This window comes from Manis javanica, chromosome 18 (genome assembly GCF_040802235.1).
Source record: "Manis javanica isolate MJ-LG chromosome 18, MJ_LKY, whole genome shotgun sequence".
Lineage (NCBI taxonomy): Eukaryota > Metazoa > Chordata > Mammalia > Pholidota > Manidae > Manis > Manis javanica.
In genome coordinates this window covers 18842313-18866579 of record NC_133173.1, presented here as the reverse complement: position 1 = coordinate 18866579, position 24267 = coordinate 18842313, and the positions used below count along the sequence as shown (strand labels likewise).

General features: G+C 44.6%; 1 pseudogene; it reads right to left on the bottom strand.

Annotated features, from left to right (window-relative positions):
* Positions 1-477: 477 nt before the first annotated feature.
* On the bottom strand, positions 478-9258 carry LOC118968719 (large ribosomal subunit protein uL2-like; annotated as a pseudogene).
* Positions 9259-24267: the final 15009 nt, after the last annotated feature.

Here is a 24267-nt window from a genome sequence, read left to right as displayed (position 1 = left end):
TTAAACTCTCTTAGTGCCCATCTGTGGGACTGACCCTTCCACTCACATGAATTAACAGATCAGAGGGCTGATAGTTCAGATTTACAGGTAATAAGACCAGGACTAGGGGATCCCTGCATGAGGAAGGCAGGAGCACCTTTGATATGCGTGGTTGTCTGTGCCTAAGGAGCCCCCATGAGACCTGGACAGAATTAACAGACAATGGTTAGGAACAGAGGAGGCATATGGGAGTGTGCCTGGTGTAGGATGAGCTGTGTGCTGGGTGTGTATGTTGGGGTGTCAATAGGTGGCACTAGGGGAGAGGAGAACACTGGCTCCTATGAGGTTGAACTTCGTGAATTGAAGGAGAGTGGGCAGCACATGCTCACAAGGATCACCCTGAAATGGGGAGGCTTGTCATCTCTTCAGTGGGTCCTGTCTCAGGTTTGCTCTGACTTTTTTTAGTGACATGAAGACAGATCTTAAGGAGCCCCAGCCCTAGTTCTCTTTCTTCTGCAGTCTTGGTTCCCCAAGACAGCCAGTCTGGCGGGCAACAATGAAACCCACTTTGCACCAGCAGGAGGTTTACTGATGTGCTGCTGGTTGTCACCTGTGAAAGTTTGTTCCCGGGATTTAAGGCCACACCTTGCAACCATGGCCAGCAATTCCTCTTCGTCTTATACTTGTGGTGGGCATGGCCAGCCTTCAGGATGGGCTTGTCTAGCCACCACACCAACCACAGCCCTGTTGGCCTAGGAGATGGCCTTCCCAGGGCATGAGGGCAGCTCTGCTTGCATCTGGCTGGTCTTGGGGCTGTGGGAGATGAAGGTGGTATGGTTCCCAGAGTCTCAGGCTGTCATGCCCCAGTCACTGGGCTTCTCCCCTAGACAACAATGGGGGTGGCCTTGAGCACAGTGCCCACTGGGAGCACCCTGCTGATGTTGAGCTGGGCTTTCTCTCCAGGGCACAGACTGGCTGGAGTGGAGGCCAAATCATGGATGCTGTCCTTCTCCACGCCCTTGGTGTAGCCTGGCCACTGGGAGAAGTCCACCTGTAATGCATGGCACACTTGGAACTTTCCCTGTGGGACCCTGAGCTGCCTCATCTTCCAGGAGGGCCAAAGGCCACTTGACTTTCAGGCAGGCTGGTCTCACTTTGAATACCTCCCCGCTCTCTCCTTGGAGGTGGTCTCTCCACTTGCAGAAGGGATAACTGTGAAATAGGACCTGAGGACTCCACCACCCATCAGATGGAAAGACAGCCGTTCCCTCAGTTCCTCCTGCTTTTCTTCCCAAGACCTCACACATATATTGCTTGCCAGATGCAGGTGTCACATTTGGGCTTCTGAACTTCATTCTCCAAAGGTTTTTCTCAAGTGGACAAGTCCCTTAAATAACAAACGCTTTCCTGTGGCCACCATCCCTTGTTTCCTTCCTTTTCCCAGGCCAGGGAGTTCCCTGTAGATGGGGTGACAAGGACATGGAGAGGTGGGTGCTAGGACATATTAGAAACCGCTTCCACTTTAAGTGAACCACAGGTACCTGTTACACTGTGTCCAAGGGGAGGGTGTGGGCAGAGTGAGAATGTGGAGTTTCAGGCATGTGGTAATGGACACTGGAGTATTGTGTGCAGGACTGGCTGGGTCCCTCCCTGTCCTGCAGCTCAGCTCAACCCAACAAAACATCAGCAAATGGAACAGGGTCCTGGGACAGGTATCGCACTTTCTCTGCTCTTTCTAAAAACTCAGCTCCTAGGAAACCAGTGTCACATAAAATCAAGGACAGAGTAAGTGCTTCCTTCAGAGTCACTAGACAGCCTCATTGATTCTTATTGGTATGTATCCTGCAGCTGATCTTTCTGGGCTTGGGCAGATAGCAGGGCATAACCTACACCCAAGAAGTCCTACATGGCAAGGGCCTTGACCTCCCCCCACACTCTGCCGTCTCCACAGACACAGGAAGAGCTGCATGCATCCAACTCTGTTTGGAGATTACAGCAGTACCTGGAACCACCCAGGTATGTACACTTGTCCCTGGAGGGCAATGGGAGGGACTATGCTGCCTGAGTGCCAGGACCAAGGGACCTCCAGAATATGTCCTTCCAAATGAGTGTCACCCATAGTATGACTTCTGGGTGGTCAGACTTAGTTCTGGTTGGGGAGGGTGAGTTGGCTGTTAGCTCCCTCTTTACGACCTCCACTTGGAGGCTAAGGACTCAGAGCTTTTCTCCCCCTGGGATGGCATATTCCCAGCATGTATTCCCAGATCATCATGGTCTGGGAACCAGGAACATACCTCCAGTTGTACCTGAGAAGTGAGGCCCTCATCCTGGCCCCACAGGCAGCCCTGCGGCTCACACTCAGCACTGTGGTCCCTGTGCTCATCCCTGAGCACATTCTGAGGTCATCTGAGGGTCTGTGATTCCCTTCCCATGGTGACTCCTGCCCACAGGTGCCAATACCATGTGGGAAATCAATATTGATTCAACACAGAGAGCAGAGCATGTACACGTGCCATGTGCATAAGAGGAGGGGGAGGCTCCCTGAGGTCTCCAGGCCCAGAGAGACCCTCATCCAGCCATATCTGGGGGATCAACCCTTGTCCCATGAGTACCCTAATACTCAATCTCCTGCTGGGGGATCCCCAGACACAAGCTCTGTCCAGTCTGGTAGCTGAATTCAGCTTGGACCTCCATGGTCAGGGCCCCTGCTCGTCTCCCTACTCAGTCCTCTGCGTCCCACCCTGAGTCTGGGACAGAACCCATGACAGGCCACCCTCCAAAGCCCAGAGATACCTCTTCTAAGATGATTGTCCCCAAGTGCTCACCCTACAATCAAGACTTGGTGCATTCCATTTAGGAGCTGTAAACACATTTTTCTTCTAGTGTCTATAGACATTAATTATCTTACTCATCATGTGGTGTGGATTACAATTCGAACAGCTTCTTGAGTTAAATAACTTGTTTAAAAAATGCACTTGATTTGTTTGTATTTTTTAATGTGTCTGAAGATTGATGTGTCTGAAATTATGTATAGTGCAATTTTACATTTCTGTTAGACTGGGCTGGACAAAGCATAGGATCGCTAGGAGAGTGGACAGGGATGGGAGTGGACAGGAATGGATTTCCATGGGGAAGGACACTCTGCCTGCACTCCAGTCAGAGAAATCCATCCTCCCCGATGGTGCACGCACACATACACACACACTGAAAGGGACTCGGGCCCAATCTCTCTTTCTTCCCCCTCTTTCTCTCTCACACTCACAGACACAAACACCCTTATAATTTTAGGTGATGGATATAACATTATTACTGTAATCATTTCACTATATATATACTTATATACATATAAAATCATCATGTTGTATACCTTAAGGCTCAATATTGTATACCCAAAATTATATGTCAATTATATCTCAGCTGGGGGCAAAAAAGGATTTCCCTGGAGTTCCACAGGACCTGTATCTGTAGTCATCTTGGTATGTCTGTAATGTGTGTATGGTGTGTGTGTGTAGTATGTAGTATTCTACTTAAGTTGAAGATCAAACATACATACTTTCAGCAGTCATTTGTTTTCTTTAAGAGAGCAGGTGTTTCAGCATATTTAAAAGCTAATAAATAGGGAGTAATATATCCATGAGTCTCCAGCACCTAGAATGTGCTTAAGTGAATAAGTGAATATAGAAAAAATATCATTGTTAATATCATAAAAGTTAATGTGATTTTGAAGAGATTTTACTAAATTCTCCTTAAATTTTCTTCAGTCTTTATATTTGTTTCACTCTTAGGATATAATCTGATAATTAGTCAGGACAGGCAAAAATGTGCTGCAGTAACAAAGATGTCCTGACATCTCAATGACTTAACACAATGCAGGTTTATTGTTTGGGCTCACAAAGTCCAGTTGGATCAAAAAACTCTTCTCCATGTGGGACTTGGGAATCAGGCTTGAATTTTGTGGCACATTATGCTGACATGTGGCCTCCTTGGTGGCTGCTGGAGCAAAAGAGAGCTGGGTGACTGTGCAGGCCTCAGGCATCTATCACTGCTACCAAATCCCACTCACTGAGTTCAGCCTCATGCCCAGATTATCTGAAATGGAACCTGGGAAATATCTGCCCAGGTACCCAGGTGTCCAGATGCCCAGAGAGAGACAATGGCGGGGATATCACATGCATTGTCTCTGTCTCCTCCAACCATCTGCCCCCATACTCCTGTGGGCCTTCAGGAGCAGGAGCATTTAGTGGTATTTTATGAGATTCTACAGTTGGCTCCAAATGGATTTCAACCTAGTCTAACAACAGAGCACATGTTTTTAGATGGTTTTAACCTTTTTTTGGATAACCCTATTTGTTTTGAAAAACTGACATTCCTCAATAAAGAAGTGTCCAAGATACTAAATTAACATAAATTAGGAAGGATATGCATAAGTTGTATTTTTATGATGTTTTCCCACATGGGCAATGCAATATGGATTTTTCAGATATCCATGAAACTCTGTTGGGTTTCAGGGGAGGCATGGATAGGTAGAACTAGGTGAGTGGAGGGAAGTTTTACTTACCGATCACCTGCTGTATGCACCAGACACTGTACTAGGAACCTAAGAAAATATATTGTCCCATTTTGAAGATGGAGTAACACATAGTTCAGGGTGGTGACAACCTACACGTTTATGTTTTAAGCTGTATATGAAGATCCTTCCTTTCCTCTCTGGGTCCCTTTAAAATTCAGGCTGGCAAAGTATCACCATGAACCAGATCAGGCCCACTTCCTGTTTTTGTACAATATGTGACTCTGTCTTATTTCAGTTAGCATAATGTCCTCCAGGCTCATCTATGTTGTTGCAAATGGCAAGATTTCCTTCTCTTTTAAGGCTGAATAGTATTCCATTATATGTATATATCACTTTTCTTTATGCACTTAACTGTCAATGGATATTTAGGTTGTTTCTCTATTTTGGTTATTATGAATAATGCAGCAATTAACAAAGGAGTGCATATATATCTTTGAAATCCTTATTTCAATTATTTTGGATGTATGCCCAGAAGTAGGATTTCTGGATCCTACTAGTTATAATTTTTGGAGGAATCTCCATATAGTTTTCCATAATGGCTGTATGAATTTACATTCCCACTGACAGTGCACTGAAGTTTCTTTTTTTCCACATTCTCACCAACATTTATTATTTTTAGTTATCTTGATATATCAGGCAACTTAACAGATGTGAGGTGATCTCTCATTGTGGCTTTGATTTGTACTTCCCTGAGGATTAGTGAAATTGAGCAAATACCTATTGGATATTTGTATATTTTCCTTGGAAAAATGTCTATTCTGGTCTTCAGGCAATTTTTAATATCCAGTGACTTATTTTCTTGCTGTTGAGTTGTAGAATTTCCTTATGTATTTTGGATATTAACCTCTTAGCATATATATGGTTTCCAAATAATTTATCTCATTCCATAGATTGCCTTTTCATTTTATTATTTGTTTCTTTGCTGTACAAAAGCTTTTTAGTTTGATGTACTACCACTTATTTAATTTTGCCTGTGGTTTTGGTGTCATACCCAAAGAATCATTGCCAAGACCTACATCAAGGACTTTTCCTCTGTTTTCTTCTAGTAATTTTATGGTTTCAGGTTGCACATTTAAGTAATTCATCCATTAATCTACTTTGAGTTAGTTTGTATGGTGTAAGATAAGGGACCGATCCTAGTCTTTTGCATGTGTTATGTGCACAGACAGCCCAGCGGCTACATGCTCTATAGATTCAGGCCCAGCTGCCCCTTTACGGTAAGTCGGTAACAACATGACTGAGTGTGTAAATGTGATCGTTCAAGACCATGAATCTCAGAACCACATGAACCCAGAAGTCACTTGAGATAGAAGGAAAAATGTGGGGTCATTTACTGGCCAGGATTATAGTCTGTTACCATCCCAAGCCGGAGCTCACCTTTAACCTATCAAGCAGTCAGGAAAGAGGAGTGTGATGTAACTGATGGAGAGGCCAGGGGCCTTCTAGGGAATTTCTGCCAGAAAAAGAGTTGTATAAGGAAATGCAGGGATGCTGGAAATCCTTGTTTACTGGTAGCAGTAATGTTTATGGAACGAGGCCCCACCAACGACTTGAAATCTGCATCACAAATCTCTACCCCTAGACAGGAAACAAGCAGGAAAAGGAATTCAGAGGTCATGGACAAGGAGCCCAAGAGGATCCAAATCTAGGTGAAGGGGAACACAGAGACCCTTCGAGAGGGCCTGCTGGCCTTAGTGTATCTGCAAATGATCTTCCTCTGGCTTTGTCCTTTCCACAAGCACAGGGTGATCCTTTTTCATTGTTTCTCCTACTTAGAGATCATACAGTTCCAGAAATTGAACTAGAAAACTACATGTTCTGAATATTTGGTCAAAAGAAACCAGAACAAAAGAAGCTGAAAATGTTTCCTCTTCCTCAAAAGTGTAGAAAGGCAGCCCCTGTCCTGGGGCAGGAAGTGGTCCTGGCAAGCGTTATCCTTAAAGACACCCGCAGTTCTGTAGCTATTGCATTGCCTGTGAAAGTACCTTCAGTCTCTGAGTCCCAGAGTTCTGGGGGTCTGGCCCTGCCTCAGGCTCACGTAATGACACTGGGGTCTCCTCTGAGGAAGGGGGACGTAGGGGTGTCCTTCAGTAGCCAGGGAGGGGCCTGGCTCTTCTCCACTCTCCCACATACGGTGAAGCTGAGGACTCTGAAAAGTATTTCTTAATTCACAGAGGAATGCAAGATTCTTAATGTGATTTAAATGAGCACAGGGGGTAAAAGAGCCAAACCACAGCTCCCAGGCTGGAACAGGAACAGAAATTTAATATAATATTAAAACCTAGAGTTTTCTACTTACAAGAAACATATTTCCTCTCCATATAACTAAGTAGGTCCTGGGGAACAGGGGTGAGGGAGATGGGGGGACATCCCCTCCCACGTGGCCTTCCAGGGACTGCAGGAGGCTCAAAAAGTTCTTCTAATAGCAATCAGAGGATGTTGCCCTGTGTATCCCATATGTCCCAGCTGTGTCCCTGTGGCTGAGGGCGAGGCCACACTTGAGGTGCTCTCAGCAGTGTGATCGGCCACTGGTACTGGGCCTGGTTTTGGTGACTTTGTGGCTATACATAGGGAGAGATTCTTTTGTGGGTCTTCCCCCAGGGACCTGCTCAGCAGCCCATAGAGGAGAGGGTGTTTTGCCCTCCCAGCTAGAGACCCTGCCCCAGCTACCCTCACCCTACAGTAACCCCACCGCTGAGCAGGACCTGTTCTCCAAGCTGCTGTTGAGTGTCCTGGGCTCGGCCTTGGATGGAGAGTCCTGGGTCAGCTGGGAGCCTGGTTGAGCAGGTCCTGCCTGCCTCTTCCCCCTAGAGTCTCTGAGTTCACGCTGAAACAGAGTCCATTCCAGAGCATTCGCCTCCCTAAGGAACCCCTCAGGACAACATCCTGCACAGAAATATTTCTCCATCAATGCAGGAAGTGGACCCTTGAGATGCCCCGCCCACCCCAGTTTAACAGGGTACAGCGTGACAGGACACTTTTCTTCCTCATTTACTCCAAGCCCTGTGGTCCCATCAGGAAGGATGCACTCAGATTCCAACCATTCCCCAGACTCTTCTCATAAGCCACCTGAAACACGTGTCATTGCCAACGAGGCACTAGGGCGAGACTCCTGACTTTCACAGACTAGCAGTGACAGCTGCTGGGGCACAGTGGGGATTCGCAGGTGCACACGTATCTGTCTCTGGTCAACCTTCCCAGGCTTCCTGAGGACACACTGGGCTGGTTTAGGGAAAAAAGGAATTTCCACCTGCCTAGCCACCCAATAGCCTGGAAGAAGTTCAGTGCCAGCAGGATGGACCTTCATGGAAGGTCCCCCCGAGGACGGCCCAGCCAACACCACTATGTCCCATGACCAGGCCCTCTTCCCACAAACTGTCTCCACCTGCCCAGGGACCAAACAGATCCCTCTCCCAGTTAATCAGGACCATAGCCTTGAATTTTTCAGAGAAACTTTAAGTGAGAAACTGAAGATCCATATCCCACCTAGTTCCCCATTCTTCTCATCTTCCTCTGTCTCCAGACCTGCAGTCTCCTCTCTACGGTGATCAGCTCCCTGCTCAAGGAGGTATCTCCACTGCACAGCTCCTTTACATTTTGGGGAGCTCTTGCTGAGGTGAGGGGAAAGAAAGAACAGTCAATTTAGGATTCATGGGGGGGATTTCACTGCAAATAAATTTATTTGAGAACCCAGAAGATTCAAACTGCTTGGATGAGTGTTCCCACTGGGGTCCCCTGAGCACTCAAGTCTCAGTGGGCCGGGGAGGGAGTCCCCATGTTAGTCACCTGGGCCTCCATTCCTGTTCCTACTGAGCAGCTGTTCTGACCATCTGTGGTTTCAACTGGGCATAGATTTCTGATGCTATAAACATTTGAATATCTCCAGTCTGGCTCCATTCACTTTCCAACATTTAAGAAAATGATTCCTGAAGCACAACTGCTGGGCTAAGTTCCCAGGGAGGCGTAGAGACCCCTCACCATCCTGAGCCCTGTCCCCAGGGTTTACTGTCTCCCAGGGGGTCCCAGCTGACTGAGGAGCAACAACGGACTGATGGGAGATCCCTCATCCTCCAGCCCTCCTTCGGGGAGAGGCCTCACCTGGAAACTTCCCCCATGTCTCCTTTCTACAGCAAATGAAATCACGATAGAGTAGAGAGGATGCAATGAGAGGTTCCTCAGTACCAGGCACTCCTGGCGAGGGAGAAGGAGGGGCTGTGAGGTGCAGGGCGGGGACCCTGCTCACTCAGGTTCATTTCAGACCCCTCAGTTAACACCTCCCCTCCTGGGTGGGCCAGATGTACAAGGAGCCAAGGAAGGGAAAATTTAGGACCCAAAGCATAAGTCTCCCAGGGAAGAGGATTTTAGCTCAACCAAGGAAGTAGCCCAGTAGGAAGTGAGCATCTCACCAGTGGAACATGCGGGTCAATGTCAGCATGCTCCTGGCAGGAAGGGCCTGTGGACGCTGCAGGGGCTGAGACCACAGACTTCAATCCTGAGAGCATGGAAAGGAGAAGAGGCAGTCCCCAAGGCCCCTGAGAGGGACTGCTGGGCCTCCCACAGCATATCTGAGCCACCTGGATCCTGTGCTCCACCACCCGGGCCCTGTCCTGGGCCATCATGCTCAGGATCCTGAGGCAGGTAGTGATGACACGGTTGGCCACATTGTTGACCTGGGTAATGGTGGCATGGATGGTGGGTGCCGGGTACATTACTTTGGGACCAGGTAGAGCCCAGGCAGTGAGAGGACACCACCTTCTTGAATAGCTCCTGGGGAGCAAAAACAATGTCACCTGGCCCTGTCCACTCCAGCTCAGTGTCTGCAGGCCCCAGCAGTCACAGGCAGGGGTCAAAGCTGGAGCTCAGGAAGCTGAAGATGTGGCCTGAGCCCTGTGGGAGTCCCTGGGACTTGTTCCCTGTACACAGAGGGCACCCAGTACAGTGTCCTAGGACCCAGTACTGGCAGGGAAAGGAGGGGGGCATTTTCATCCAGCCCATCTGTGCTAATTCCAAACTCCAAGTAGTTCTGCATCACAAGAGGGCATCTTCCACCCCTCTGATCCAGCTCCCCACTGAGATGCACATTGTCCTGTGGTAGCTCAGCTATGGGCTTTGTTTATCTGTTTTCCTTACAGTAAAGTAGGCTTAGTTGTCTAATACGTGCTGAGGCTGCTGAGCTTCCCGGGCAGGTGGTGGGCCATGGACCTGGCTGCACACAGTGACCTCCCATCCACCAACCAAAAGGCCAGGTCCTCCCAGCTTCCATCTTTTCTGCCACATTTAATCAGTGAAGGCTTGGAGTTAAGAAAGTTGCCCAGGTCACAGGGCTGGTAAGTGGAGAGCTGGGATTTGGTCCTAGATTACAAGAGCTTGGATCATGGAAAGGCAGGTCTGGGGCAGCTGATGGCAGAGGGAAGGCCTGCCCAGCCGCCCTGAGAGCCCCGCTACTCACCTCATACATCAGAGCCTGTGGCTCTGCCGCCAGCCTGGGAGGGAGGGCCATGAGGTCAGCCTTCGCAATTGGCCAGTTCTTCGTGGTCGCCCACCAGGGTCAGGAAGCCTCTGCAGCTGGAACTGTCTCTGTCTATATTTTTGGAGCTGGAGAATGAAACCTCACTAGAGATGATGGTCCAACTGACTCCAGCCAGGACATTGCCCTCATACTGTTGGTGATGGAGGTGACATGGGCCCCAGAACCAAAGGTGGCAGCACAAACAGAGAGGAAGCTCACTCCAACTCCAGACGTGGCCCTGGATAGGGCTCTGAGGCTGGCAGGAGCCCTGAAGCCGGCACTGGAAGAGGACAGAGAGAAAGGTTCATCCATGCAACTGACTTTCACGTCTCTTTCCAAAAATGGTAAAGTCCTACTGCCTTTAAAGGAATACCCACCCTTGACCCCTACCTCAGAGGGTCCTCCCAGCTCACAATCTCTCACCCTCTGACTCTGCCGTGGTGGGCTCTTGAAGCTCCAGCTGAATGAGGAGAAGGGGCAAGGTGCTTCAGTTACAGGTCAGGAATGTTGACCTACATGCACCACCTTGAGCGTGTAACTGGATGGTGTAGGGGCTCCCAGGTGTCCAGCAGGTTCTGGCCGTGCCAAGTGCCCAAGACGAGAGGCAGGGCACTGGGCAGAGACATGTGTGGAGCTGAGTCCGACATGGCTCCTCATTCTACTCCATGCTCCCACACACCCTGCTTTCAGTTTGGGCCTCAGAAGATGTCCACAGCCCACTTCCAAATGCCGGTGGCCATCCCTTCAGGGGAGGTCTGGTCCTTGAGCAGGTCTACCACAGCCTGTGTGATGCTCTTCCCTTTGACACTCTGCTCCTCCAGGGCCTAGGCACAGCCTCCCTCATCCTCCATTCACATACGCACGAGGCCTGAGGTTGAGGCAGATTTGTGAGCAGGCTGTTCACGACACCTACTGTTGCATGCCCCATGGTGGTCAGGGGGGAAATGTAGAGGGGTAGGGAGAGAGTCAGGACTGTGTACAGGGTGGGACTCTCATGGGCCAACTCAGCCCAGCTTCCTCTCTGCTTCCCAGAGGCCCAGGTCTCCATCCACAGATTCTGATTCATTTCCTCTTGCAGAAGCCCTCTCTCTGCATTTCCATGGGAATCAAACATGTGAGATCAAGAGTTCTTCTCGTTTCTTCCCAGCAACAGACCTCATACTCACCACCCAGTTCTGTGGGCACAGGAGGGCCTCCTTCTGGACCCAAAGACCACTCACATTTTTATTTGGTCCCAGGGTCTGTCATCCTAGTGTCACCCTAGATTTGGGACATTGCATCCATATCCAGAGGAGGATGTGAAGGTGCCACATCTAATGCACTGTGGACATGACTGCTTTGGATGGAGTGACTGTCTGACTCAGACTAGAACTGAGACACAAGAATTGAGTCTGCTTCATTCATTGAATTATCTTAGCATCCAAAAACATGCCTGCATGCAGTAGGTATTTAATATAAATTGTTGAATAGATAAACCCCAACCAGAACATACCCAGATATAATATTGGGCCTGGGCTCCTCTGCTTGCCTCCAAAGATCCCTTGTCCCAAGGACAAGGACCAGGATCAGCTGCATAGAATCTCAAAACGTCTTTGCAAAAGGGAATACAGGTGGCTTTCCATGCCCTTTTCCAAACTCAGAAAGACCACAAGCCACTGAGGGGATAGGCAGAAACTTCTTCACTGGAGAGAGAGAAATACTAAACATGAAGACATGCAACATGTCTACCAGCCCTTTCTGCAAGCACTAGGGAAGCACCTGCTATGTTTTATCCCAGGATTTCCTACAATAATTCAGACGTTCATCCTGTTCCCACCCTACTTTTCGTGAAAGGAATGTGAAGTTCAGAGAAATGTGTTGACCCATTCTAGGCACAAAATCAGTAGGCATGAGAGTCCCCACAGTTCTGTGGAAGGGGCAGGCACTCACCTATGGACGCCCAGGACCTATTGGGCAGTAATGAGGGCTTGAGAGCTGCACAGGAAGGTGGCGATGCAAACAATGCTTCCATCTAGGAAGGCTGGTACAAGGGACTCTACCAAAATCTCCACTGTGCCTGTCTGGAGGGTCTGCACCATGCAGGCCTCACCCAGTGACAGGGTTGACCCCTTTTCACAGTGGGTGGGCATGGAGCAGAATAAGATCAGTGGCATCACTACGAGCCACCCTACAGATCAAGGTCTGGAATTCAGACAGATAATCCCAGCACCTCAGGAACTTGTGCAGGAGGAGGAACAGGAAAGCCCATACAGAAAAATCTAGGCTTTAAAAGTACAGTATGATTTGGGGGAGAATGCTAAACCACTGAGCTCTTCAAGGCATTTTGTTAGCTAAGAAGCAATAGCATCTACCTATGTGAACAGTCTGCATTTAGATAATTATTTTCATGAGTCATCAATGAATTCCCCCACTGTAGGTATTAGGAAACAGAGGGTTAGGGCTTCCAAATGGCTGCTCAAGATCATACAGGTCAGTTCTGAGAACTGTCCAAAACATGGGCTGCATTGCATTCCCTCTAAACCATATGAGGCTTGATTGACTCCTCATATGCAGGGGGAGGCTCTGGGGCACCAGATTCCTCAGAGGGCCTTGGGGATTTGGGGATTCTCCGTATTTGAGTCTGTGTTCCAGTCCTACCCCACTCATCAGGATCCTGTGTGTGCACAGACTCCTCTGTTCCTGCTCTCACCTCAGAACAGTGCTGGATGGTGTTGGTGGCCTGGTGCATTGGCCCCTTGTATGGGAAGTAGGCGAATCCATCAGCCAGCTCTGAAACAACCTCCTGGGCAGAGTTCTGCAAAGACAGAGCCCAGTAGCCAGACGGGGAGGAGTCAGGAGCCTGCCACTTAGTGAAACTCCTAAGAGAAACTCTATTCCCCAGTGCAGGCACAGAGGGGAATCCCAAAAGAATGCTAGTTGGGGAGGGAACCTGATGAAACCTCTAGGGCTCAGGATTAACATGTGGGTATAAGAACTCATCTTCTCATGCTGCCGGTTGTGATCTGGGGTATGAACATGACCAATGACCAGGTTTCCAATACCTAACAACCTGCTCCTGCCTAGGCATGATCTGCACCTCTTCCTTGCCTTCCCACCAACACACACACACGTGCACATACACACACACCTACGAGGGACAAGGGCTGTGGAGCTGCTCAGCTGGGATCGATGCTGTGTCTTGGCCAGAATTGGCCTGCCTGTGCTGCCCTGTTACCTCTCAGTGCCTCCCCAGATGGCCACGTTACCAGCTAAGAACACTGCTTTTTTTTTCCCAGGATTGTGTCTCTGAGCCAAAGGAGAATGAAGCCAGCAGACAAGAGTAGGGAGAAACCAGCAAAGCTCTTTTAATGAGTGAAAAGAGAAGGCTCCTGCTACTCTGAGGGGATTCTAGGGAAAATGCCCTGAGGGCTGTCGTGTCTAGAGGTTTATATTGCCTCCTGAGAGGAGGAAATTCCATCCTCCCTGGACCAAATAGAGAACTGAACTAATGACATCAAAACCCATTCTTGATTGGTTGAAAGTATAATACTTCATTTGCATAGGGCATAACCAATCAGAGTGAGGTCTATCTAAGTGTACTTTTGAATGCTGAGTTTGGAGCTTTTTTTATTAAACTCACAAGGGTTTTGAAACTTACAAAGTTTCCTGAAGCTTCTTGAAACCTACAAGAGTCTTGAAACTTACAAGGGCCTTGAAATGCACAGCGGCCCTGAGCTCTGTCGGCTTGCATCCCTCCATCACCTGCCTCAGCCAGAGGTACCAAGGCTGAGAGCTGAGCCAAAGTCCACAGTGACAAAAAAGACCCTCACTGTGGACTTCCCTCAGCCTAGAGCCTCTGAAAGTTGGGACACAGCAACAGAACATTTTGTCCCTTTGAATGTCTACAGTCAAGTGATCTGGGTAGGGGGCCGTTTCCAGAATGTGGGTATCTGGTAACCAGAGTTCTAACCAGTTGGGGCCTATGACCAAGGAAGTGAGGTCACTTTCTCAAGATTCCATTGCCCAGGTCCCCCCTGTCAGTCAAACTCACCCAGTGCCCAACACTGAGCTACTGACTACTCACCCTCCCCCAGTGTCATCTTAACTGCCCACAATTAGCTAAGCCAGCCTTCCCCACAGTTACCTGGAAGTATAACTAGGGTCCTAGCTTTGAGGATTCAGAGCTAATTTTTTCTTTCTACTAGTTGTGTCCTGGGAAAAATCACTGCTTCTTATTCTTCCCCAGGCCCCCAACATGCACAGTGGGGAATGGGCTACAATGTACTCCCCAGAGACATCATCAGGATAATCTGGAACACCCTTGGGCTGCTGCCATGTGTATAGAGGCACAAAGTTAAAGATGGCAGGATCCCAAGAAGGGCTGGGAAGTAGCATGGAGCACCATGCAAATCAGCCTTCCATTCCTGTGATATTGGAGAGGTTACTTCCCATTTGGTCTCATTTTTCAGACGAGCACCACCAGGAGGCTGAAATTAATGGAAATGCAGACATTGTCAAACTTTGCATAAGGCCATTTGTATGTTTCCTATTATATTTAAAATGACTCCCAAGTAGATCATCTTGGCCTAGGAGGTGGGCAGACTCCCCAATGGCTCCTGATAACCCCCAGCCCTAGTACACACATCCCAGGGTAACTAACTACTCACTGGTTAGTGACTGGTTTGTGACCTACAAAGTGCAGCACAAGAGATGGCGTGTTGTATGAATTTTTATTCAAATGTATCTCCCTTCCCTTTTACTCCCTCTCTTCTCTCTCTTTCCCTCAGGATCTCTCTCCTCTTCCTGAACAGAGGAATCAAACACCAGTATTTTGAGCCGCACTATATAGGGTGAGGACCTATATAGGTACCCTACACAGGTGAGAGCCAACGAGGCGGAGGCTTCAGCCCCAGTCTGTGAGTCACCATGAGGCAGGAGCACCCAGCTAAGTGGTGCCCAGTTGCTAGTCCACACAAAATATTAAATATCTGTAATTTTTAAATGCAAGGTGTTGGGGACAATGGAGAAGATGGGAAAAGATGCCCAACACAGTCTCCCAGGCCACAGGGTCTGGCCTTGTTCTCTCCCTCCCCGACCTTTACCTCCCAGGCTCCCTATGGCCACACCAGCCCCCTTTCTAGCCTCTTCTGCTCAAACTGATGCCGGGGTTCTTCTTCAAGAAGCCGAAGGATGAGCTTCACAAACAGTCAAGGTAGGAGAGCAAGGTACAGGCTTTTATTTAGAGATAAAGTGAGAGAATAGAGCTCCTGGACAAGTGAGCCCGTAATGGTGCGTTCTCTAGGGGCTTTTACAGGCAGTTGAGGATTTTTCGAGAACAAAAAAAACCTAGGGGTGTGGACTTGCATCACCTGCCCTGTCAAGGTGGGCTGGGTCATAGCCTGATTGCTAGGGGTGACAGCGGGGTCACAGGTTATGCTGATACCCTTGCAGAACACTCAAACATTCCAGGCCAAGTTGCTCCTGGCCTTTTGACCTTTAACTGATCTCACTGAAGATGTCTATATTCTTAGGTATCTTCCTTCCCCTACAGAATTAGTGTGACCTTGACTTTGCATAATGCTTAACAGAGTTTCAATGGGGACTTCTTTGCCCATTGTTAGATTGCTCTAACTGTAAATATTCCACCCTGCTTTTCCCCAGAAGCCCTCACCCTGCTCTGACTACACCCATGATCCCTGTCTCAAAACTCACCTCTGCACATGAGTGTCTGCACCAGCTGTGGCTTCTCTTTGAAATCCTGCTTCCAGACTTGTGCAGATGTCAGTCTGGTCCCAGCAAGTGTCACACTAGTGAGGCCTTTCGGACCTTCCAATCCAGTGACTCCCCAGCCCTCCCTCACAGCACCCTGCTTTCTGTTCACCATAGTACTTCTTTTTTCTCCCAATGTCTTTGTTTTTGTGCTTTTGTCCTTTTCTCCCCCCAGACTGTGAGCTCCTGGCAGGCAGGGACCACTCAGTCATTTTCAGCCCCACATATGGGTCCACCAGAGCACCTAGCACAGGGTGCGTACACGGTGCATGGTTGTTGAATGAATTAATGTTAAGATCTTGGAGGCCTTCTGCCTTTTAACCAGCTGTGCCCTGCGTATTCCAAAGATCTTCAGAATTGACTCCTGATGGGTTCCTGGGGGATGACCTCTGAACCCTTAGAATATGCTGCCTGAGATATGAATATCTTTGTACACCCAGAAACTTAGACTGTACCAGATGGTATATGCTAACAGTGTGATTCATTGTGAACACTGGTTTTTGTATGCCTGGGGCTTTGGGCCACAATGTATCACTTTGACATCTGGGGGTTGGGAGTGGGAGCCCTGGAGACCAGCTAGTTAAGGCCAGTCCTGTGGATGTTCCATGTCTGTGTAACTGACCTCAGTAAAAACTATAGGCACCAGTACTTGCTTAAGCTGCCCTGGTTGGCAATGATGCAAACACATTATGACACACTGCGGCTGAGAGAATTAAGGGTTGTCTATGCAGGTCCACCAGGAAAGCACAACTGGAACTCATGCCTAGTTACCACTAGACTCTGTTGCACATGCCTTTTACCACTGTTGACTTTAATCTGTATCATTTTACTGCAGTGAACAGTAACTGTGAATATAACAGCCTGTCTGGATCCTGTGAGTCCTTTTAGCAAATCATTATTTCTGGAGTGTTCTTGCCGACCCTGACACAGAAACCAGTCAGGGTGGGCACTCACTAGCTAAAATCTGTCAAATCCTATTATGTAGCTGTGGCAATTAAACACTGTGGCAATGTCATACAAATAGCAAATAGATGAAAAGAGAATCAAATCTTATATGTGAAGAAATGCCATTGCAGATCAACAGGTAAAAGGTAGAGTACTAAACAAATTGATCCAGACTATCCATTCAAGGAAAAAAAATGTAGATTTCTATCAGACACCACTTACAACATTATTTCAGATAGAAAAGTCTAAATGTAAAGAGAAAAAATAAATACAGTTGATACCAAACAATGTGAGAGTTGGAGTGGTGTTTCCCACACAATTGAAAATCCACATAAAACTTTTGACTCCTAAAAAACTTAACTACTAATAGTCTACTGTTGACCAGAAGCTTTACCAATAACGTAAAGTCGATCAACACATATTTTGTATATGTATCGTATACTTTATTTTAACAGTCAAGTAAGCTGGAGGAAAGAAAATGTTGTATCAAATTGTTGGAAATCTCAAAAAAAAATTTCAGTATGCTTATTGAAAAGATATGTGTATAAGTGGGCCTACACAATTCAAACCTATGTTGTTTAAGGATCAATTATATATCCTTAAATGAAATATATAGAATGATATATTGATATCTTCAGGATTGGGACAAATTAAAGTAGACAATCATAAAATAAGACATTAATTAATTTGACATTAAAATTAAACATATTTGTGAACTAAAAGACACAGTAAATACACAAGAATTAGGTGTATGTGATGTGACTGCCAAGAGCTTAGTATATTCAGATCAATACATCCAGAATACATATCACTCTATTACAAATAAATTAGTTCATCCAACAAATCCTTACTGAACAGTGTGTGCAATGTACTGTTCTAGTCACTAGAAGAACCAAATAAAAAGAGACAATGGCCTTTTTTCATAGCAGAGACAGACAATAGTAAGTAAATGAATGAAAAGATCAATAAATCTCAGAATATACTAAGTGTTATTGAGACAAATTAAATAAGTAAGGGAATACAGTACTTGTCAGGAGATGGGAACTTTTATTTTAGATAAGTTGTGCTGAGAGGGCCAATATAAAAAATTATTTTTGAACCTAAAAGGCTATAAGACAATATGAAAGGGAAAACAATCATTGGGAAAAGACCATTATCAATCGAATTAATTAAATAGACAGAAGATTTCTGCCATTTATTTAAAAATAGTTTTGCATGTGTGTTCATGTTAAGGGAATTTATGGATGTCAGAGAAAATTTTTGCATATGAGTTGATAATTTTGGAAGTTGGGTAACGAGTTAGTGGCAGTTTATTCGACTATTCTCTCTTTGTGTGTTTATATATGTACACATATATAAAATTATACTTATATAAATCTATAATTAAAAATATAAGTAGGCATATATTTTCATATATACTTTTATATAAATATAACTATTTAAATCATAATACAATTATAAACATAATTATATATGCATATATGATTAATTGTATAATTATAAAGTGTATGTTATATATATATTTATTTATGAGAGAAGGCACCAGTAACAAATATTAGGATGAAGAGAGGATATCACCACATTTCCTTTCTTATAGGTATAAAAAGGTAACTAGTAAATGTCATGAATTTTATGTCAAAATTTTGAAAAATAGAGTAATTCTTGGAAAATATGATTTATTAAAGCAAATCCAAGAAGAAACAAAATATTCACAATACTATAATTAGTGATGAAATTTAATCTGTAATTAAACACTTTGTCACAAATAAACTCCAGCCCTAAATTAAATCTTTGATAAATTTTATCAAATATTTGAGGAAGAACACACATTATTACACAAACTTCCAGAGAATAGAAAAAGAGAAAATACTTGCTAATTACATTTTGAGGCAAAGATAATCCTGGTACAAAACCAAATTTAGCATTATCTCAATGTGAAAGGAAAATGATAAACATTTAGAATATATTCTAATTGAGTATATTAATGACATCAGCTTAAGAAAACATTTTTAAGTACTATACAAAAAGTTTCAAACATAAAAAATTTGATGAATCAGACTACATTAAAATTGCCACACATCTTCACTGAAATACAGCATTAAAATAATGAAAATATAAGTCACAGAGTGAGAGAGAATTATCTCAAACCCATGCAACAAAATCCTCTATCTAGGTTCCATAGTATGTTTCTACATCTCAGTAAGAAAAAGACTCAATTAAAAAATTAGGAGTGCATTTGAACAAGCACTTCATAAAAAAGGGACATTCAAATGATCCATGTTCGAATCAGAAGTTGCTCAACATCATTAGTCATCCGTAAATGCAAATTGAAACCACCAAGAGATAACACTATACATCCATATGATAGCTAAAATTTAAAGACTGTCAGGAAGTGCGTTATATTGCTGGTACAAGTATAAATTGGCACCACCACTTTGGAAAGCTATTTGGAATTATGCTTATTCTGAACAAAAGGTCACTCTATGATATGGCAATTCTACTGCTCTGTACGGCACCAGAATATAGGTGCCAAAAGACATGTGGGATTTTTTTTCCACACACCTACAGATGTGGATTAAAATTCAAAACTGCTATACAAAATTAGTAGTCAGGAAGTTTCTTGGTAAGTCTAGAAACAAAGTGGAGTGTTATTTTTCCATTACTCAGCTGTCATGATCAGTTACCTCTGAGGGGTGACTTAGAAGGGGCAGGTATGAGGGAGCAAGGGCTGTGGTCTAGCCGGCACTGATGGAGGAAGTCTAGTCTGCTGAGCAGAACACCCTGTGTTTAGAGAGAAGTCAATGCATGGGAGACCAACACTGTGATGGAATGACGGGTGCGTTAGCAAGAGAACTGACAGCACATAATAGGATTTCTCCAAAAGCAGCTACAGCATAGGATAAGCAATTAAGATGTTTGCAAAGCTCAGCACTCCAGGTAAGAAGTCTGCATCAAGGATGTCTGCCAGAAGAAAGTCTGTGGAGGAGGAGCTCTAGTCACTAAGCTTAGGTTCAGAGGTTCAGCCCCCCTTGCAGGAAGATGAGGAATTAGGATCCCGAAAGATAAATTATACCACATCTTTCAAAATGGGACCACTGGCTTAGGATTGCTTTAGGAGGGAAAATGGCTAAAGGCTTGTGGTAAACTGTATCATCATTTCCAGCTGTTCACTCCCCTGCCCACTGACATGTCACGGTCGCTATGTCTGTACAAGTGGTGAACACTTGCCCTCCCCATGGCTAGCTTGAGCTGATAAAATGAGGAGAGCGGTGGCTGTGTGTCAGGTCCACACAGAGCTTTTCCTCTCCCATGAGCATGGCATTTCCCACGAGGAGGCATTTCCTTCATTCTGAATCTTGGTATATATGTGGGTCAGACCCACAGCCAAAATGCAGGCATCATATAATACAAATGGGGAACAGCTGTTTTTGTAAGCCATTGAAATTCTATGGTTATCTTTTTCCATAGGAAAGGTGACTAGTACAACACTAAATTCTTGAATGAGTGGGTAGAGCTGGTTAATAACTCTCTGCCTGGAACAGAGCTGCCCTGAAAGTTTGAGGAAGCCTAGAGCAGACAGGTGCAAGACCAGTGACCATGGAGAGACACCTGGGCACAAGGACTGGCCCAAAGGAACTATACACTCTTGACATATTTCACATGGGTCATAAACATCTGGAAAATTATCCCAGATGTATAAAGATACAAGACCACTGGCAATTCTTATTAACCAATTCTTATTTTAATCAGTTGTTGAATATAATTTAATACATCACAGTTTTTATATTAGCGTTGTTTTCCTGAAGTTGCTCATTCCATATTCTTCAGAATACTCGAATTTCATATCTTCTTTGAATTTGGATAGGTTACCTACCAGTGCTGATGGTTCAAGCCATGTTTATATCCCAAGTTCTTCCTGTCCTTCCAGGACCAGATCTAAAGTCCTATCTTTGGTAAAGCCTCCTTTGATCTTCCTGGTTGAAAGATGGTCTCTGCCCTTTGAGGTTTAATGGTACCAACTTCCTCCTTGCTTGGGGGCCTTGTGTGATAGGGATTTTTGCCGTAAGCTTTCCCGAATACATACAGGTTATTATGCCACTTGTCAGCTGGTGTCATGTTGTGATTTCTGTGGTAATCATTTAATAACTATTTGTTTATATTTTATAGGTCCTATAAAATATCATTTTTTGAGGGAAAATTCTCTCAACGTTTTTCCCAAATTCTGTTTGACTACATGGCACTATTTGTTCCCAACACCTGTAATGTGAAACTGGCTCTAAATAAAGATGTTTTTTGAGATACTGCTACGGTTCTTTTTGAAATTATTTTTGGCCAAATGAAAAGACTGACAAAAACTGAGTAGTCAAAACCTGTAAAAGCAAGTAAAAAAATTGTGGTGATCTGACTTCCCCCAAATTCTTAGAAAATTTATTTATTCATGGGAAGAAAACAATTACAATGATGACTGGAAACATGTGGCTTTGGTTTTCAACCACCACTCCCAGATCTAGCTATTTCCCACAAAATCCACTGTTACCAAATAGGAAAGTATCTATATATACACAAAAGGAAACTTACTCAAAGACATTGCCGGAAGCCTAACGTCATTTACACATTCTACAAGTTGCCTTGATAGCAAGGAGCACAGAATTTGTCCAAACATTTCAGTACTTAACCAAATTAAGTTTGCAAATAAAACATTTTGGAATTGGGACAGAGAGAGTGGCTGTCATGGGGGAGACGTGAGCCCAGACAATAATCTAGCACCAGAAGACATGGCCATGCAAGCAAGCAACCTTATAGTCAGAAGGGACTTTGTCAATCATCCCATAGATTCTCCTAAAATCCAAAGATTCTCTGCAGAGCATATCTAGTAGAGAAACTTACTCTGAGAGGCAGCCTATGTTGTTTTGAAAAAGTTTTTCTTATGACTGGCCTTATTCTTCTTGAGACATCGTCTCCTAGCTGGCATTTGGAGGGAGAAAGAACAGGTATTAGTTTGTTACAGGATGTACTTTCACATAGTTGATGACCTTTGTTATGTATGACTCCCAGGAAAAATACTCTAGGTTTCTACATACAAAATGGATTTCAGATTCCCTGCCACCTTTGTTGCATTCTCCTTGTCAATATCATTCTTGAAATAAGCTTTCCTGCTCCCACCAAAGTAATTCACTTAAGGATGCTTGTATGAGATTCCTGAGTGAAATACCAAGACAGGACTATATCCCAATTTCATTTTCCTGTTTGTGAAGGGAATTTATGATACTTTTTTCAATGTTAGCAAAACAAACAAAAATAATTTGAAAAGTCTGTATATGAATAAATGCTACAAGTTTTTTTCAACAATGATGAATATAGAGGAGAAAAAACAATTTTAATATTCCTAGAACTCATTATTTTAATTTATTAATAGGATACTTATTTTCCAAATCCATTGAAGATATATTACTATGTATATTTAGATGGGAAACTTTTCAGTAGGTGTATTTGAGAATTGAAAATGTATTCAGTATGAAAAAGTAATTCCAGCTGTAGAAATATCTTCAGAGAAAGCAGAACTATTACCACCTTTTGTTTGGGTGCTAGATTTCAATTTTTCTCACTGTTTTGACAGACTTGTTGTAAGAATTGTTCATGTGAAGTTTTGCTTGTCTGAAATCCTATCCCTTCCTCACATGAGTCATCACCAAACTAGGAATCCTTTGTACCTTGAAAGTGCCTTTCTGTAATACAGGTTACCATGTTTTTTCCTAAGAACTTTTTTTCATTTTTCTGCAGCTCATCATTCTTGTCTGTCCATGTCAGCTTTTTTTTTTACTTTGATTCTGTCTTCTGCAGCTGACAGTAGCACATTTTCTTCACTTGATCTTCTGATAGAAGTACTAATGAATGAGTACCAGTGGCCCACCCTTAAGGATCACCTTTCAATATGATACAGATCCGGCTAAGTACTCTTTCAAAATCTAGTTAAGAATTTATTCTCCTACTAAGGGCATTAATTTATCCATCAACACATTTGTCCATTCGTCAAATTCTCAGCTAAAATCAAGATGAACAACAAACTCCAAAAGGCAAAAGCTACATCTTCCATTGAGGCTGACTTACTAGTCCTAGTGAGCTGGGCCTGGACTTCTACAAGAGAGAATCACTCAGTAAATTTTAGCTGTTAGTGTCATTGTTGTCTGTTCATATCACTATTATCTAAATGCTCCCACACACATTTAAAATTTGATAGGGGCTTGGGTTAAGACAAAAAGTCTTCATCATCTGAAACCAGACACTAGTTATGATGGACTTCAGTATGGCTATCTAGGGCCACAAACAGTCCAGCAGCAAGGAGATACTGGGACACATACAGAGATTTAGTCTCAAAAATTCTTTAATTCAAAATAATGTCATTATACACATTTGATGATCTTGGAGCTGTTCTAGGTACAAGTGTGAAGTTGCAGAGAAAAGTTTAACATAGGGCCTCCACTCTCAAATAACTCTTGATCTGGCAAATAAATACAAGTTAACCATACAGGTAAAGTTTCCTTCATTCCTGTATCTCCACATCAGGCACAGGGTGTAGCTTGGTAATAGGTGTTCAAATAAGTCTGATGAATGGCTAGTTGCAATCAGAGGAGAGCTCGTTGACTTGGCAACCACATGTGTGTGTGTGTGTGTGTGTGTGTGGCACATTCCAGGTCTTCAAGTGCTTCCAAATCCTCACTCTCAGAATGGAATCAGGGCTCTGGTGTTAGGGTGCACAGGCTGGGCACATGGAATAATCAGAGGGGGACCGACACCAGACAGTTCACTAGTCAGTGGCGGAGCTGAGATGACATTCAATCTGTAGAATACAAACGATCTGCAGACTCCAAATCACTGTCCTCTAGTATAGAAAAAAGATAAGAAGCCTGTACATAGATACTTACGCCTTTTCTCATGGGAGAGGCTGATAAACTGTTACTGTTTATCACCATGGTGCTAATGCGACAGTGTTTCTCCTACATGACCTGGAAGAGTAAAATACAAAGGGGACCCAGCCTGGCAAAATGGAGAAGCAGACCAAGCTGCTCTTCAGTAAACAGAGGCTGCCCAGTCAGGGTGGGTATGCAGTTTGGTGCACACCCTTAGGGGTGCCATACACATCATAGCTGCCATAGACTTGCATGCATTTTACAACAATTCTCTGGCAAATAGCAGTAGACGGTCTTATTCCAGCAGATGCAGTGCACTAAGACAGTATTCTGAGAGACAGAAGATAGAAGTAAGGTGTGAGGAAGGAGTGACTTTTTCCAATTCTCACAAAGGTAGTTTATGAGCTGGTGATTACCTAGTGTCCAGTCTCTCCTTTTTTATTTTATTATTTTGCCCTAGTATTCTTTTAAAATGATTTATTCCTTTTTAAAAAGGAGGTATACATTACCAAAATATCTCTTTTTAATAAAGTTGCTTCAATCAAGCTTAACAAACTTAATTACACCCTGCTATTTAATTTTTCCCAATGCCATCTAAATCGAAATCT